General features: G+C 45.1%; 1 protein-coding gene and 1 non-coding gene across 15 annotated transcripts in view; both read right to left on the reverse strand.

Moving 5' to 3' along the window:
• The window catches only part of LOC126336500 (prolyl 4-hydroxylase subunit alpha-1), a 697,270-nt gene extending 694,625 nt beyond the window's left edge, over nucleotides 1-2,645 (reverse strand). For 4 of the 14 annotated variants that reach the window (XM_050000272.1, XM_050000269.1, XM_050000266.1 and 1 more), the window contains exon 1: nucleotides 2,492-2,531. The gene's annotated coding sequence lies outside the window, so the exon portion shown is untranslated. Of the gene's footprint in view, nucleotides 1-2,491 lie in introns of all 14 variants that reach the window. The other 10 variants (XM_050000257.1, XM_050000252.1, XM_050000256.1 and 7 more) reach the window with 6 other exon arrangements.
• Trnay-gua (transfer RNA tyrosine (anticodon GUA)) lies at nucleotides 1,847-1,936 on the reverse strand. The gene is given in 2 exon segments: nucleotides 1,847-1,882; nucleotides 1,900-1,936. It is a non-coding gene; the product is annotated as a tRNA-Tyr (tRNA).
• Nucleotides 2,646-18,214: the final 15,569 nt, after the last annotated feature.

Consider the following 18,214-nt stretch of genomic DNA (forward strand, 5'->3'; position numbering starts at 1 on the left):
AACCGAAAAGCAAAAGGAGAAGATCGGCTTATAAAAGATGGTGATATGTTTCTGAAGTTTAAGATGATGCATTTCTATTATTACGCGCTGCTTACAGACAAAACTAAGCTGATTGGAGAATGCCATTATTATATTCCTCTTCAAATAGATAAACAAAAATGGTTGCGGAAATTACAAAATTACTCTATCACGCTTAATAGCTACAGCTAGACAAAGAGGTCGCAGCCAGCTACGCATTTTGCAACACATGGGAGAATCGTCGCAGGCGAATAATTAGACTGCTTCTTGGGAATTACGAGCGATCAGTGGCCCATCCTGCGATTTGGCGCACACACGTGCTGTTTACGGACAGATAGCGAGATCTGGCGACCTACTGCTACGACCCATCGCTCGTGTGGGGCCCTATTTCCAGCACAACTCCTGGACGGTGACGAAGTGATTACTTGCGAGCATACCCTGGCCGTACTCAGTCAATTATTTCACTGACTCTTCCGCCAAATATTGTTGGATGCGAAACTCTATAGGAAGCAGAAGTTAGAGAGGTCAACGGCTTCTTCTGGGCGCATAATACTATTTCTAATATGCGGTCGTTTTAATTCAGTTAGCAGCGAGACAGATACTGGAACGATTCGTTTCAATATCGCACTTACTTTTCCTGTAGTTTTCGTTTTCATGCTCTCACGGACAGGATGTATAAGAAAACCGATCGTGAAGGCTGTTTCTGGTTGTCAGTCAACTATTCTATTTAAAAACGTTAGCTATATTTACAAAAAACAAATTCGTTTTACAGTAGCAGAGCTGTCAATATACTCAGATATCTGCAGTCTCTACAGGAGTTCCAAGTCATCAGAAATAATAAAATGGTTGGTGGTGTTTCTTTCTTCATTCTTGTTCGATACTAACTTCCCGTCGTTTCTAGAAATCTAGCAAAATCTAGCGTATTGCAATACCCATTATACCGCCAATAACGTCCAACTCTGCTATAACTTTCATCAATGTGCAATCTGTCTAGTGTAGGTTAATTATTTCCACTTAGTAGAGATACGAACTTTCATCCCCACGATCAGTTCACAGTTGTAAGCAAGTTCCAGAAAGTAGACAACTTTTAGCTCTATTGCTGTTAAGAAGTAAACGTTAAGAGTAAGCGAATATACAGAAGGAAACGTTTCTCAAACATAGGTTAATTTATAAAATAAAATAAAAACAGCTCCCTACACTGTTAATAATGCTATTGAATGAGAACAAATAGCTTCGGTACCGGTTTCTAACCGACAGGTTTGTGATCAGACAGCTGTTCACATTTAAAATTCCATATAGCTTCACAAACGCTCGTGTGGCTGGCATATTTAGCTGTGAGGTACTCTACGCTATCTGTGTCCTCAAAGTTCAGGGAAAGGTTAAATCTTACCTGCCTTTCGGTTAAATATGCACTTCTTCAAAAGCGAAAAAAAGACGCAGTGCTTTCGATGACACCACCTCTCCAAGGAACTTTCGTTTCAGCGAAAAGCAGGGGAACTATCGCACATACGGCGTATGCTGTATGGAATTTTTAATGTCAACAGTCGGCTAATGATGAACCTGTCGGTTTGAACCCAGCAATCGCGCTGTTTCTAAATAAATTGCATAATCAACAATGATCGGTTACCGTTTTTATTTTGTGAGAACTAACCTGTATTTTCATACAGCCACAGTATTACAATGAAAGTTTTCGACAAAATTGCATCTTTTCTTGAATTTTTTCGTAGGGAGAGGGAAGCAAACTTCCAAAAAAGCTTCAGCACGAAAAGCAAACTTCCAGAAAAGCTTCAGCACGAAAAAGGAATGAACACCGAACATACAAAATAAATCCTCCGGGCCGGATTCGAACCAGCGACCTATGGATATCTGCTACTTTTGCCACTACAGTCCACCGCTCTACCAACTGAGCTACCAGAGGACACACCTCCGAATTACGTAATTCGGTTATTACAATCCAATATTTTACTATACATTGTGGATGATATATATTGAGTCTCATTGTTTAAGAGAACAAGTATAATTTTTGGTTAACTTATGAATAACTAGAAATTCATTTTCAAAAGTCGCTGTCAGTGAGCAGTTTCTAAAAGGTGTGTATAGAACTATAGTTAACCAGTGATACGACGAAACTGGCTAAACCGTTTTGAGAAGATATTAAGCGTTTTGTTATAATTAATGTACGTATTTCAAACGCGCTTACAATGCAATCCATGCATTGGAACTGAAAGTGCCGGAAAAATATGTTTACTAAAACGCCGACACATCGTTAATCACATGTTATTTTACTCTATTGGCGACATTATTAGACAGTAAAGTAATATTACTAATTCAATACGGTTAGAAGTGAATATTAAGCCACATATAATTAAAAAATCACAGCTTGCAAAAGTGCTATAAAAATGTGACTTGAGGCTTCTATAGCAATGTTTGACACAGACAAGCGTTGGACGCAATAGAAATTAAATGTACTTACTCTTACAGCTTCAAGAATATACGCCTTGACGGCAGCAAAAGTTCACAAGCGTGTTTTAAAAAATATTTTGACAGCTCTAAACACAACGCAATGTTTCAAACACAGTTCACAGCGTCATTTGCAATGTTGTGGCCAGCCTGCTAACCGTAGGCATGGCTAAACAGAACGCTGCTGCCATCTATCGGAATATGGTGGAACTACGACGACAGAGTCTTCCGCTGTACTTGTTTACACTCAGTTAAAATGTGTTAAAACTCGTATGGGTTACATATATACAATTCGCTAGTAACGGATTAATGCCATGAATCTTTCCGTACGTTGCAGAAACGCGTGAATAATTATTTGAATCAAGACTTCCAATATACGCTAAAAGTTATTTCTAGCGTCGCTAATAAAGGCGCCAAATTCGTGCTGCAGTCTCCCATCCGAATATCAAGTATGGGTTTACAAATTCAGTTTCACATCGGTGTACCTTCTGTGAGTTTAAATTCGTTGTTTTCTGAATTATTTGATGGCAAACTTAAAAACTAACGACAAAATTAATAAGTAAAAGATGTTAGACTGAAAAACAATTTGCTCCTTTTGAATGAAATAAAGACTGCCCGACATCTGGGTTGCTGGGTTGTGGCTTTATTCTGCTTCGTGACAGTGCCTTCATTGCGTATCAGTTAGTCAAGTGAACAGTCTCACAGACCTCTCTATTTTAATTTACAGGAATCAGTTCAAATAAGCCAATATTGACTGGTACTGGAATAACTTTATTTTACACTTGAAAACCTCATGAAGCGAAAGTACGACGCGGATATTAAGAATGAAAGAAGCAACATAACCATCGAAGACTCCGTTTCATCCTGGCCCTTTCCGGTATATCCAGGGGGTCGGTATTTTTTTACGGATTTGCTAGTGTTAGAGGGTGGCCAGATGCCAATTCAGATAGCTGACGTATTGATGCCAAGTTGTTCAGTTTCCTCGCATTTTTCGACAAAACTAAAGCAGCACTTGGTAAACTGAAAAAAAAGCTACAGTGTCACTGTCAACCGAAATATTTAAACGCCTGTACAGTCTGAAGCCCAAAGGTAAGCAGTGTTTTGGCTCGCAGATCGACGACCTCCTGCGGTGTACAAGCCTTCAATTCGCTCATTCTCACTTCCTTCATGTAACAGTGGTTGGCAATCACTTCACAAGCTGCTTTTCTTTCTGTAATTTGCAAGTATATTTTCACTGCAAAACAGACTCCAGTGTTAAAGATCTGGCTATGCCGATATTGTTACCGGACTCACTCCAGTTACCTGCCTGATGTTATTTACAGAGCGGGTCCGCATTTGTTGCGGTGGATTTCTTCACCTTTTAGTTCCATCTATAGCAAAATAAAATGAACTGCGTACCTTACTTGCCGGTCGCTCGTTATTTCTGTTAGCAATGAGTCCTCAGTAGTGTTTTGCAACTCAGGTTGCACGCCATCCCAGCTTTGACTCAATGCCCAGGCGTGTCAAGGCCAGAAGTGGTTGTTCTGAGTACTGATTTCTCAGGATCTATGCACCCAAACTGCATGAAAATGTAATCACATGTCAGTTCTTGTATAATACATTCGTCCAATGAATACCCGTTTATCATCTGCATTTCTTCTTGGCGTAGCAATTTTAATGGCCAGTATTGTAAGGTACCTAAGTTGTTCATCTTAATCCTCGAGAGGTCATTATGACGTAACGTTTTAGTCAGGAAGTAACATTTTGTGTGTAAATCTTGAATCTGTAACAGCGACCATAGAATGTCCCTGGACTCATTGTCCAAAGGTTTCCGACTAACTACACTCCTGGAAATGGAAAAAAGAACACATTGACATCGGTGTGTCAGACCCACCATACTTGCTCCGGACACTGCGAGAGGGCTGTACAAGCAATGATCACACGCACGGCACAGCGAACACACCAGGAACCGCGGTGTTGGCCGTCGAATGGCGCTAGCTGCGCAGCATTTGTGCACCGCCGCCGTCAGTGTCAGCCAGTTTGCCGTGGCATACGGAGCTCCATCGCAGTCTTTAACACTGGTAGCATGCCGCGACAGCGTGGACGTGAACCGTATGTGCAGTTGACGGACTTTGAGCGACGGCGTATAGTGGGCATGCGGGAGGCCGGGTGGACGTACCGGCGAATTGCTCAACACGTGGGGCGTGAGGTCTCCACAGTACATCGATGTTGTCGCCAGTGGTCGGCGGAAGGTGCACGTGCCCGTCGACCTGGGACCGGACCGCAGCGACGCACGGATGCACACCAAGATCGTAGGATCCTACGCAGTGCCGTAGGGGACCGTACCGCCACTTCCCAGCAAATTAGGGACACTGTTGCTCCTGGGGTATCGGCGAGGACCATTCGCAACCGTCTCCATGAAGCTGGGCTACGGTCCCGCACACCGTTAGGCGGTGTCCGCTCACGCCCCAACATCGTGCAGCCCGCCTCCAGTGGTGTCGCGACAGGCGTGAATGGAGGGACAAATGGATACGTGTCGTCTTCAGCGATGAGAGTCGCTTCTGGCACGCTTCTGCCTTGGTGCCAATGATGGTCGTATGCGTGTTTGTCGCCGTGCAGGTGAGCGCCACAATCAGGACTGCATACGACCGAGGCACACAGGGCCAACACCCGGCATCATGGTGTGGGGAGCGATCTCCTACACTGGCCGTACACCTCGTGATCGTCGAGGGGACACTGAATAGTGCACGGTACATCCAAACCGTCATCGAACCCATCGTTCTACCATTCCTAGACCGGCAAGGGAACTTGCTGTTCCAACAGGACAATGCATGTCCGCATGTATCCCGTGCCACCCAACGTGCTCTAGAAGGTGTAAGTCAACTACCCTGGCCAGCAAGATCTCCGGATCTGTCCCCCATTGAGCATGTTTGGGACTGGATGAAGCGTCGTCTCACGCGGTCTGCACATCCAGCACGAACGCTGGTCCAACTGAGGCGCCAGGTGGAAATGGCATGGCAAGCCGTTCCATAGGACTACATCCAGCATCTCTACGATCGTCTCCATGGGAGAATAGCAGCCTGCATTGCAGCGAAAGGTGGATATACACTGTACTAGTGCCGACATTGTGCATGCTCTGTTGCCTGTGTCTATGTGCCTGTGGTTCTGTCAGTGTGATCATGTGATGTAATTGACCCCAGGAATGTGTCAATAATGTTTCCCCTTCCTGGGACAATGAATTCACGGTGTTCTTATTTCAATTTCCAGGAGTTTATAAAATGCGAGTAAGGAGGGAAAAAGATTTCCACTTGTTTTCGTCTCTGGGAAGTAGGCGACGTTCTAACATGTTTATAACCACTGGTGAATCGACAATGGCCCCAGCACGATTTTAAAACCTGAGCCAACACAACAGTCTACACGAGAATATCTTACGCACATTGTAGCTGCGCTAGACTTTACAGATTGTTCCGAATAACAGGATCATTAGATTTTTAAGTTAATCATTAATGTATATTTCACTAATTACCATTCAGTATTCTGAATTTAAGTGTTTGTATAGCTACATAATGGCAGGAAGACAAGTCGAAAACTTCTCTAAATCTCTCTGCAGCACTGACATTTTCTAATTGATTTAGATTGAGACGGACACATTTCTGAATTAAGATCCATTTCAACGATGCGTAAATAGAATTTCTGTTTGTTTCAAGGTTATGTAATTGGAGTATACTGATTTAGAGTCTACTATACTGAAGTTCTGTTCCCACAGCTGCACAGCAACTCTGTCTATAACAAAAGTTGCGTTTCCCAAGTGAAGCCGTTCAAAAGAGAGCTACAAGTAAATTTTGGTAATACCCCTGCACGGGCAACCTGGTCAGCGAGTGCAGCAAGGTGGAGGTTCCCTGCTGTTTTGTGGTGGCATTATGTGGGGCCGACGTACCCCGCTTGTGGTCATGGAAGGCACCGTAATGGCTGTACGATCCGTGAATGCCATCCTCCGACCAATAGTGCAACCGTATTAGCAGCATATTGGCGAGGCATTCGTTTTCATGGACGACAATTCGCGCCCCCATCGTGCACCTCTTGTGAATGACTTCCATCAAGGTAACAACATCACTCGACTTGAGTTGCCAGCATGTTCTCCAGATATGAACCCTATCGAACATGCGTGGGATAGACTGAAAAGGGCTGTTTACGGACGACGTGACCCACCAACCACTCTGAGGGATCTACGCCGAATCGCCGTTGAGGAACAGGACAATCTGGACCAACAGTGCCCTGATGAACTTGTGGATAACATTCCACGACGAATACAGGCATACACCAATGCAAGAGGACGTGCTACAGTGTATTAGAAGTACCTGTGTGTACAGCAATCTAGACCACCACCTCTGAAGGTTTCGCTGTATGGTGGTACAACATGCAATGTGTGGTTTCCATAAGCAATAAAAACGGCGGAAATGATGTTTATGTTGATCTCTCTTCCAATTTTCTGTACAGGTTTCGGAACTCTCGGAACCGAGGTGACGCAAAACTTTTTTTGGTATGTGTAGTTTGATAGAATTTGTCATACGGCTGTCTCTTTAAAACTTTTGTACTTTCTGTCCCCATTCAGGCATGGCTACAGAGCTGAGCCTAGGTGTGTCTGTGTGATACACAGTTGCACTGCTACCTGTACGCAGAAGGGATCCTGCTTCGGCAAAAGAGGATATGTAACAGTATTTGTGGATACGTTGTTTATCATGTTATTAGTTAGCGTGAGCCTTCAGCTCCTTTTAATAACTGTCAGGCATCAGGCGCTGTCATGCCACTACCAGATTGTGAAATAGGCTATGTAAAGGGTGTCCCATGAGGAAAGTAACTTTTGGAATGGCTCCAGTTTCTGATGCAGTATGTTGCCAGCACTAACACTGCACGATTTTCAACTGTTTTCCTTGTGATTAATAATGGAGCAGATCATGACGGAACAGCTCGTTGTCGTAGTGAAAATGTATTACAAATGTGGTGAATGTTGCGATGAGAATATTCTCAACCTGTGAAGAATGGTTGGGAAATGTAATGTACTCAATACGTTGCCTGTGATGAGACTGATAGCTAACTCTGAGGCAGGCGGGTCTGTTGTGAACATTACAGCCTCTGGGCGTCTTCGTGTTAGTCGTTCTAAGGAAAACATCAAACATCGGTTTTGAGAGCGGTGAAATCTATTCGACGACGTTCACAACAATTCGATATTTCCAAAACCAGCACGCAACGAGATGTGAAGGAAGATCTGCACCTTTCGATCTATAATATCCAGTTGACAGAAGGACTGAAATCAAACTATGAGGAAAAGCGCTGAGCCTTTATCCAATGGGTGTCTGTAAAACAAAGAGTGGACTACAAATTTCATGACCACCCCCGGTAGCTGAGTGGTAGCCGTGCGGCACGGTAGCTCAGCGTGTTCGGTCAGAGGGTTAGCAGCCCTCTGTAATAAAAAAAAAAAAACTGAGCTAAACGATCAACAACGAACTTAAACGGATGTCTTACAACGTCCGCCCCGAGCAGATGCAACGAACAAAAGCGAACAAAATGAGATTAAAAAAATTGAAAAAAAAAAAAAAATGGTCAGCGCGACAGGATGTCAATCCTAAGGGCCCGGGTTCGGTTCCCGGCTGGGACGGAGATTTTCTCCGCTCAGGGACTGGGTGTTGTGTTGTCTTAATCATCATCATTTCATCCCCATCGACGTGCAAGTAGCCGAAGTGGCGTCAAAACGAAAGACTTACAACCGGCGAACGGCCTACACGACGAGAAGCCATAGTCACACGACATTTATTTATTGGCGAGGCGCAATGTCTGTTGAATAGCTCCTGAATACTCAAAATTTCAGGATTTGGGGCACAGAAAACCCTCGAGTATTTGTGGGGGAGCCATTAAGTTCACAACGAGTAACTGTGTGGTGCGGCATATGGGCTGAGGTCGTAACTAGACCGACTTCCTCATAGGTAGCACTGGAAACGCGTTACTAATGGGCGGCAAACGCTACGCAATATGCTAAGAGAGCTTTTATGGTCTAAACTGGATTGTGTTAATGCTGAAGAGGTTTGGTTTCAAAAACATACCGCAACATATCACACGTAGATTGCGACAGAGGACTTGTTAGGAGAGCGATTCCCTCTCCGGATGGTTTTTCACAACGGTGACATCAGTTGGTCACCCAAATCTTGTAAGTAGCCACTATGTGATTTCATAATGAATCTTTCAGTCTGCAGCGGAGTGTACGCTGATATCAAACTTTCTGGTAGATTAAAATTGTGTGCCGCACCGAAACTCAAATTCGCGATCTTTGCCCTTCGCAGTCAAGTGCTCTGCCAAATACGGCTCACGATCCGTCTTCACACTGTACTTCCGCCAGTACTTCATACCTACCTTCCAAACTTGAAGTTCTCCTGGCGAGTGCGAGTCTTGGTCCGGCACACAGTTTTAATCTGCGAGGTAGTTTCATGTGAGCCCACATTTCGCTGCAGAGTGAAAAATTCTTTCTGTAAACAACCCCACGGTTGTGACTAAGTCAGGTCTCCGCAATATCCTTTCTTCCAGGAGTACTAATCCTGCATATTTCGCAGGGCAACTTCTCTGATGGTTGGTATGTATGATAAGAGGTGCTGTCGAAGGTAAAGCTGTAAAGACGGGTCGGAAGTCGTGATTTAGTAGCTCTTTCTGTAGAGTGCATGCTCGAGGTAGGCAAAGGTCCCGAGTTCGAGTATCGCTGCCAGGAAGTTTCTTTTATGTGGGGGTATTTGAAATTCCTTGTGTTCACCAACAAAACATGACTGTTTCCAGAGCTTAACGCTGAGATTCAGTGTGAAATTTCAGAAGTAGAGGTGCAAAAATGCTTTAAGTTGTGGATTATTTAATCGAAAGAATGAGTGTGTGCCTGGGTGGTGAAGGTCATTTGAGTAATACCATATTATCAAAAATGTGCCGAGAATAAAAAATTTCAGGCGTTACCTCTCACCGCGTACAGCGCAGTGGCGGACGGCTTCTACTTAACGACCGAAAGCAGCCGCATTTGAGCAGAGTTGTCAGTGCTAACATACAAGGAACACTCCATGAAATAACCGCAGAAATCAGTGTGGGACATACGATGAATCAATCTGTTACCACAGTGCTGCGGAATTTGGAGTTAATGGCTGGTAGCAGCAAACGCCCGAAGCGAGTGCCTCTACTAACAGCACATCGTCACCTGCAGCGTCTCTCCTGGGATCATGACCATATCCGTTGGACCCTTGATGATCAGAAAACGGTGGCTTGGTCAGATGAGTCCCGATTTCAATTGGTTAGAGCTTGTGGTAGTATTTGAGTGTGGCGCAGACCCCACGAAGCCATGGACTCAAGTTTTCAACAAGACACTGTGCAAGCTGGTGGTGGCTCACAAATGGTGTCAGCTGTTTTCACGAGGAATGGACTGTGTCCTCTGCGCCAACTGAATATTTGCAGTCATTCATAGACTTCCACATTCCCAAACAACGATGGAATTTTTATGGATGATAATTCGCCATTTCACTGGGGCACTATTGCTCGTGACTGGTTTGAAGAATAGTTTGGACACTTCGACGAAATGATCTGGTCATCCATCGAACATTTACGCGACATAATAAAGAGGTCATTTCGTGCAGAAAATCTAGCACCAGCAACACTTCGGCAATTATGGACGGCTTTAGAGGCAGCACGGCTCAAGATTTCTGCAGGCGGCTTCCAACATCTTGTTGAGTCCATGCCACGTTGAGTTGATGCGCTACGCCGGGGAAAAGGAGGCCGACACAATATTAAGAGGTGTCTCATGACTTTTGTGGCCTCAGTGTATATTCACTGAGAGAACCAGAGAACCAGAGCACTTAGCAACTTCGAACAAACTTTACACATAATTTCAGACCTTTTTGAAACTGTTTTTGGCTGACGTCCCCCCACAAAGTTATAAAAGGAAAAACGTTTATAGCTACTTTTTCGCTGTCCATGTGGTAAAACGTCAGCATCAGGCATAAGATTTCAGTGTACACTCCTGGAAATGGAAAAAAGAACACATTGACACCGGTGTGTCAGACCCACCATACTTGCTCCGGACACTGCGAGAGGGCTGTACAAGCAATGATCACACGCACGGCACAGCGGACACACCAGGAACCGCGGTGTTGGCCGTCGAATGGCGCTAGCTACGCAGTATTTGTGCACCGCCGCCGCCAGTGTCAGCCAGTTTTCCGTGGCATACGGAGCTCCATCGCAGTCTTTAACACTGGTAGCATGCCGCGACAGCGTGGACGTGAACCGTATGTGCAGTTGACGGACTTTGAGCGAGGGCGTATAGTGGGCATGCGGGAGGCCGGGTGGACGTACCGCCGAATTGCTCAACACATGGGGCGTGAGGTCTCCACATACATCGATGTTGTCGCCAGTGGTCGGCGGAAGGTGCACGTGCCCGTCGACCTGGGACCGGACCGCAGCGATGCACGGATTTACGCCAAGACCGTAGGATCCTACGCAGTGCCGTAGGGGACCGCACCGCCACTTCCCAGCAAATTAGGGACACTGTTACTCCTGGGATATCGGCGAGGACCATTCGCAACCGTCTCCATGAAGCTGGGCTACGGTCCCGCACACCGTTAGGCCGTCTTCCACTCACGCCCCAATATCGTGCAGCCCGCCTCCAGTGGTGTCGCGACAGGCGTGAATGGAGGGACGAATGGAGACGTGTCGTCTTCAGCGATGAGAGTCGCTTCTGCCTTGGTGCCAATGATGGTCGTATGCGTGTTTGTCGCCGTGCAGGTGAGCGCCACAATCAGGACTGCATACGACCGAGGCACACAGGGCCAACACCCAGCATCATGGTGTGGGGAGCGATCTCCTACACTGGCCGTAGACGTCTGGTGATCGTCGAGGGGACACTGAATAGTGCACGGTACATCCAAACCGTCATCGAACCCATCGTTCTACCATTCCTAGACCGGCAAGGGAACTTGCTGTTCCAACAGGACAATGCCACCCAACGTGCTCTAGAAGGTGTAAGTCAACTACCCTGGCCAGCAAGATCTCCGGATCTGCCCCCATTGAGCATGTTTGGGACTGGATGAAGCGTCGTCTCACGCGGTCTGCACGTCCAGCACGAACGCTGGTCCAACTGAGGCGCCAGGTGGAAATGGCATGGCAAGCCGTTCCACAGGACTACATCCAGCATCTCTACGATCGTCTCCATGGGAGAATAGCAGCCTGCATTGCTGCGAAAGGTGGATATACACTGTACTAGTGCCGACATTGTGCATGCTCTGTTGCCTGTGTCTATGTGCCTGTGGTTCAGTCAGTGTGATCATGTGATGTATCTGACCCCAGGAATATGTCAATAAAGTTTCCCCTTCCTGGGACAATGAATTCTCGGTGTTCTTATTTCAATTTCCAGGAGTGTATTACTTCTTTACTACTCACTTTATTCGCAACACATTTTGCACAGTATATCCATAACATCATCGTACAACACATGCTTCAGAAGACATGACGTCATAAACATTCAAGAAGAAGCTGATGGAAGGGCATACCAGTGACAGTGGAATATGTGTTCCGGTAGTTTCGTTGCTAAGATTGTAGGCCAAGCAAATTTAAGAGACGGTACTATGGCCCAAAACAAAGAAAAGAAAGTCTAGTTCTCTAACGCATACCTAAAGACCTATGACCACTTGATGACCTTCAATGCTGTGAAACACATTTCTTCTTCTGTAAGCTCTTTTGGCTTCCATATGTTTGCAGCAGGTAGTAAGGACCAAAACAAGAACAAACAATCCAGTAAATAAGGGCTCTAAAATGCACAGCTTGGAACATGTAAGAGCACTCGTGTTTCACAGTAGCGAAAATGAACAAGTGCTCATAGTTCTTAAGGTATGCATTTTAGAGCCCGTGTTTACTAAGCATTTTTTTCTTGTTTTGGTTATACTTATACCTCTGAATGTTGTTTACCCTGGAATATCAGTAGGGACATACATTCTACTGTCAGAGATGTTGTTGTTGCTGTGGTCTTCAGTCCTACGACTGGTTTGATGCAACTCTCCGTGCTACTCTGTCCTGTGCTTCTTCTCCCAGTACCTACTGCAACCTACATCCTTCTGAATCTGCTTTGTGTATTCATCTCTTGGTCTCCCTCTGCGATTTTTACCCTCCACGCTGCCCTCCAATACTAAATTGGTGATCCCTTGCTGCCTCAGGACATGTCCTACCAAGCGATCCCTTCTCCTAGTCAAGTTGTGCCACAAATTTCTCTTCTCCCCAGTTCTATTCAATACCTCCTCATTAGTTATATAATCTACCCATCTAACCTTCAGCATTCTTCTGTAGCACCACATTTCGAAAGCTTCTATTCTCTTCTTCTCCAAAATATTTATCGTTCATGTTTCACTTCCATACAAGGCTACACTCCATACAAATACTTTCAGAGACGACTTCCTGACAGTTAAATCTATACTCTATGTTAACAAATTTGTCTTCTTCAGAAACGCTTTCTTTGACATTGCCAGACTACATTTTATATCCTCTTTACTTCGGCCACCATCATTTATTTTGCTCCCCAAATAGGAAAACTCCTTTACTACTTTAAGCGTCTCATTTCCTAATCTAATACCCTCACCATCACCCGATTTAATTCGACTACATTGCATTATCCTCGTTTTGATTTTGTTGATGTTAATCTTATATCCTCCTTTCAAGACACTGTCCATTTCGTTCAACTGCTCTTCCAAGTCCTTTGCTGTCTCTGACAGAATTACAATGTCATTGGCGAACATCAGTTTTTATTTCTTCTCCATGTGTTTTAATACCTACTCCGAACTTTCCTTTACTGCTTGCTCAATATACAGATTGAATAACATCGGCGAGAGGCTACAACTCTGTCTCACTCCCTTCCCAACCACTTCTTCCCTTTCATGTCCCTCGACTCTTATAACTGCAATATGGTTTCTGTACAAATTGTAAATATCGTTTCGCTCCCTGTATTTTACCCCTGCAACCTTCATAATTTGAAAGAGAGTTTTCCAGTCAACATTGTCAAAAAATTTCTCTAAGTCTACAATTGCTAGAAACGTAGGTTTGCCTTTCCTTAATCTTTCTTCTAAGATCAGTCGTAGGGTCAGTAACGCCTCACGTGTTCCAACATTTCTACGGAATCCAAACTGATCTTCCCCGAGATCGGCTTCTGCCAGTTTTTCCATTCGTCTATAAATAATTCGCGTTAGTATTTTACAGCCGTGACTTATTAATCTGATAGTTCGGTAATTTTCACATCTGTCAACAAATGCTTTCTTTGGGGTTGGAATTATTATATTCTTCTTGAAGTCTGAGGGTATTCCACCTGTCTCATACATCTTGCTCAACAAATGGAAGAGTTTTGTCATGGATGGCTCAGCCAACGCCATTCCATACTCAAACAGAGATTTACAAGTGCATAGATTTTTCTGATCTGTTAATAATTGTCTGCCGCAGTGGCCGAGCGTTTCTAGACGCTTGAGTCTGGAACCACGCGACCGCTACGGTCGCAGGTTTGAATCCTGCCTCGGGAGTGGATGTGTGTGATGCCCTTGGGTTAGTTAGGTTTAAGTAGTTCTAAGTTCTAGGGGACTGATGCCCTCGGATGTTAAGTCCCATAGTGCTCAGAGCCATTTGAACCACTTTTGTTACCAACTAGGCTTCTACTATACAATTACACTCATGTGTAGAAAAACGGAACACCTTGAACGACTCGACGCTCATATTTATAGGACATGTACATTAGCATTCTGCAGAAATGATTAGCAGTTGAACCACGTCGGCCAGCGGGTTCAAGATCAACATCGATATCGCGGCGCAACACCACCTACCGGTAAAATGTGTCTGTGGCACCCGTTGTTGCTATAAAGCGAAGGTAATGGATCAGTGTGACTTGAGAAGACGTGCAGGATGCCTCGCAGACGTATGTGCCAACCGTACCGTCAGATTAGTCAGTTTGTTAGAGGGAGTATTATTGGCATGAGAGAATGTGTTGCATCCTTCCAAGAAATTGCTGCTTATGTGGGACGGAGTGTTTCGGCAATGCAGCGACTCTGCAGAAAATGGTTCACGGAAGCCGGCCGGTGTGGCCTAGCGGTTCTAGGCGCTACAGCCTGGAGCCGCGCGACCGCTACCGTCGCAGGTTCGAATCCTGCCTCGGGCATGGATGTGCGTGGTGTCCTTAGGTTAGTTAGATTTAAGTAGTTCTAACTTGCAGGGGACTGATGACCAAAGATGTTAAGTTCCACAGTGCTCAGAGCCATTTTTTTTTTTTTTTTTTTTTTGGTTCACGGAGGGATGTAGAGCACGAGAGATGGCATACCCATACCACCTTCACGAGAAGGTCGAAACCTCATCCAAATGGCATTGCACGACAGATCTGCGTTCTCCTTGCCTCTGGCACAGCATTGGAACAGTGGAACACATCGTACCCTATCAGGGTTGACTGTCCGTTACCATTTATTACAGCATGGGCTACGTGGGCGTCGTCTACTTCTCCGCCTGTCTTTGACGAATGTGTAGAAATGTGGTAGAAGGCAATGATGTATGGGACGAACTGACAGGGGACGAAAATGTCATCGGATAGTGTTTTCGGACATCTACATGACTACTCTGCAATTCACATTTAAGTGCTTGGCAGAGGGTTCATCGAACCACAATCATACTATCTCTCTCCTATTCAACTCCCGAACAGCGAGCGGGAAAAACGAACACCTAAACCTTTCTGTTTGAGCTCTGATTTCTCTTATTTTATTTTGATGATCATTCCTACCTATGTAGGTTGGGCTCAACAAAATATTTTCGCATTCGGAAGAGAAAGTTGGTGACTGAAATTTCGTAAAAAGGTCTCGCCGCGACAAAAAACGTCTATGCTGTAATGTCTTCCATCCCAACTCGTGTATCATATCTGCCACACTCTCTCCCCTATAACGAATCCAGGTTCTGTGTGTTAGAAAAAGATGGCCGAATTTTCATTCGCCGCAGACAAGGGGAGCGACATCAAAGTGACAGCTTTCCCACAGGACATACAGCCCCAAATCAATGCTTCAAAGTGTACAGTGCCATTGGGTACACCCACAATATCACAGCTGGTGCGTGTCCACGGCAGTGTGACCTACGTGAATGACATCCTGCGACCCGCAGTCACATCCTTTCTGCACAAAACCCTCACGCCATTTTTCACCAAGACAGTGCACAAACATATGCTGCTGCACGAGCACGTGTCTTCTTGGTGTCACAGGATGTCAGCCTTTTGCCCTGGCCTGCCAGGTAACCAGACTTGCCGCCAATCGAAAATGTATGGAACATGGTAAAATGACAGGTGCAGTCCTGCGACACAATGCCAACCACCACACATAAACTTTGGAGTCAGCTAAATGCAGCATGGATGGCTATATCATATGGCGCCATTCGCGTCTTATAGGCGTCGATGCCTTCACGGTTGGAACAAGTTATCAGGGTCCACGGCGGACCCTGTGTCTACTAGGCAACAGGGTACACGTTGAGCCGAGGTAACTGAAATTCTAATGCGTTCTGCAGAACACACTAATGTACTTGTCGTATGAATACGAAGGTCCTATCTCAAGTCGTTCAAGGTGTTCTGTTTTTTGTCTGAACATTAGTGCATTTCCTAAGAAAACCTTTTGCTTCAGCTGCAAAATTTAACAAAAATGTAGATGTAATGTGGAATGATATTAGGTTTTATTAGAACAAAAAAAAAGTTACAAAATGTCCGACAGATGACGCTGGACAGCAAAACGTCAGTGACTCCGCATGACAATCCTGTATAAAAGGAGCTGTAATGAGAGAGAGAAGCAGATGAACAAGCAGTCGGAGCATGTTGACGTTACCTTGTAAGTAGGCTGTTTAGGTTTTCTTATTGGTAACGCCACATAGCGCTATGTATGAAAAATCACTGGCTGTGCTGTGCGCAGTCTGTGGCTAGTTTGCATTGTTGTCTGACATTGTAGTGTTGGGCAGCGGCAGCTGGATCCATATGCGCGTAGCGTTGCGCAGTTGGAGGTGAGCCGCCAGCAGTAGTGGACGTGGGGAGAGAGATGGCGGAGTTTTAAAATTTGTAAGAATGGATATCATGAACTGCTATATATATTTTGACTATTAAGGTAAATACATTGTTTGTTCTGTATTAAAATCTTTCATCTGCTAACTATGCCTGTCAGTAGTTAGTGCCTTCAGTAGTTTGAATCTTTTATTTAGCTGGCAGTAGTGTCGCTCACTGTGTTGCAGTAGCTTGAGTAACGAAGATTTTTGTGAGGTAAGTGATTTGTGAAACGTATAGGTTAATGTTAGTCAGGGCCATACTATCGTTGGGATTTTTGGAAGTCAGATTGCGTTGCGCTAAAAACTATTGTGTGTCAGTTTAAGCACAGTTATGTAATAATTTTTCAAAGGGGACGTTTCAACCTGAAAAGGCGCTTTTAGTGAAGCTGTATTATCAGAATGGGGAATGTGCTAGTTCAGCGTTACGATCCTTTCTCCATAGGAAGGGGATTCGAACGGATAAAGGTCCGTTGACAAATGCAGCTGTGGCGAGGATGATTACGAAGACCCTGTAGTGGCCGACTGAGCACAAGGTGTAATGCTGCTGAGACAGTTCAGGAAGAAATGGAGATTGTAGCGGGTTCGTCTATGTATGGGGAAGTCAGCGCTTGTGCAGTCGCACGTCGCACCGGCATTCCATACACTACTGTTTGGTTGGCACTGTGGCGTACCCTCCGATGCTATCCGTACAAAATCCATCGGCATCATGAACTGTTACCTAGCGATTGAGTGAAGCGGAGGGCATTTGTGGTGTGGGCGTTTCAAAAAATGGCGGAAGATGACGATTCGTTGAGTAACGTGTTGTGGACCGACGAAGCTCCGAGGGTCTGTCAACGCCCACAACTGCAGAATTTGGGCTACCGAAAATCCTAGAATTGTCGTGGAAACTCCATTGCACGACGAGAAAGTCGCGGCATGGGTTGTATTTACCACATCTACTATTATCGGGTCTTTTTTCTTCGAGGATATGCTTGATTCTGGTTTTGTAACTGCTACCGTAATGGGTGAGAGGTACGCCGATATGTTACAGAATCGCATCATCCGAAAACTGGCTGATGAACACCTGCTGGAATGTACGATGTTTATGCAGGATGGCGCTCCGCCCCATATTGTGTGACAGATCTCTTGCGCGCGTCGTTTGGTGATGAGCGTGTGCTCAGCCGCCACTTTCGTCATGCTTGGCCTCCCAGGTCCCCAGACCTCAGTCCGTGCGATTATTGGCTTTGGCGATACCTGAAGTCGCAAGTGTATCGTGATCGACCGACATCTCTAGGGATGCTGAAAGACAACATCCGACGCCAATGCCTCACCATAACTCCGGACATACTTTACAGTGCTGTTGACAACATTATTCCTCGACTACAGCTATTGTTGAGGAATGATGGTGGACATATTGAGCATTTCCTGTAAAGAATATCATCTTTGCTTTGTCTAACTTTGTTATGCTCACTATTGATATTCTGATCAGAAGAAGCGCCAAATGTCGGACATTTTTTGAACTTTTGTAGTTTTTTGGTTCTAATAAAACCGCATGTCATTCCAAGCATGTGTGTCAATTTGCACATCTCTACCTACATTATTCCGTGATTTATTCAGTTTTCAAATTTATACTGACTTTTCGAGAACCTGGTAGATTACGAGGTTTTCATTGCCTACCACC

Source organism: Schistocerca gregaria, chromosome 2 (assembly GCF_023897955.1).
Source record: "Schistocerca gregaria isolate iqSchGreg1 chromosome 2, iqSchGreg1.2, whole genome shotgun sequence".
Taxonomy (NCBI): domain Eukaryota; kingdom Metazoa; phylum Arthropoda; class Insecta; order Orthoptera; family Acrididae; genus Schistocerca; species Schistocerca gregaria.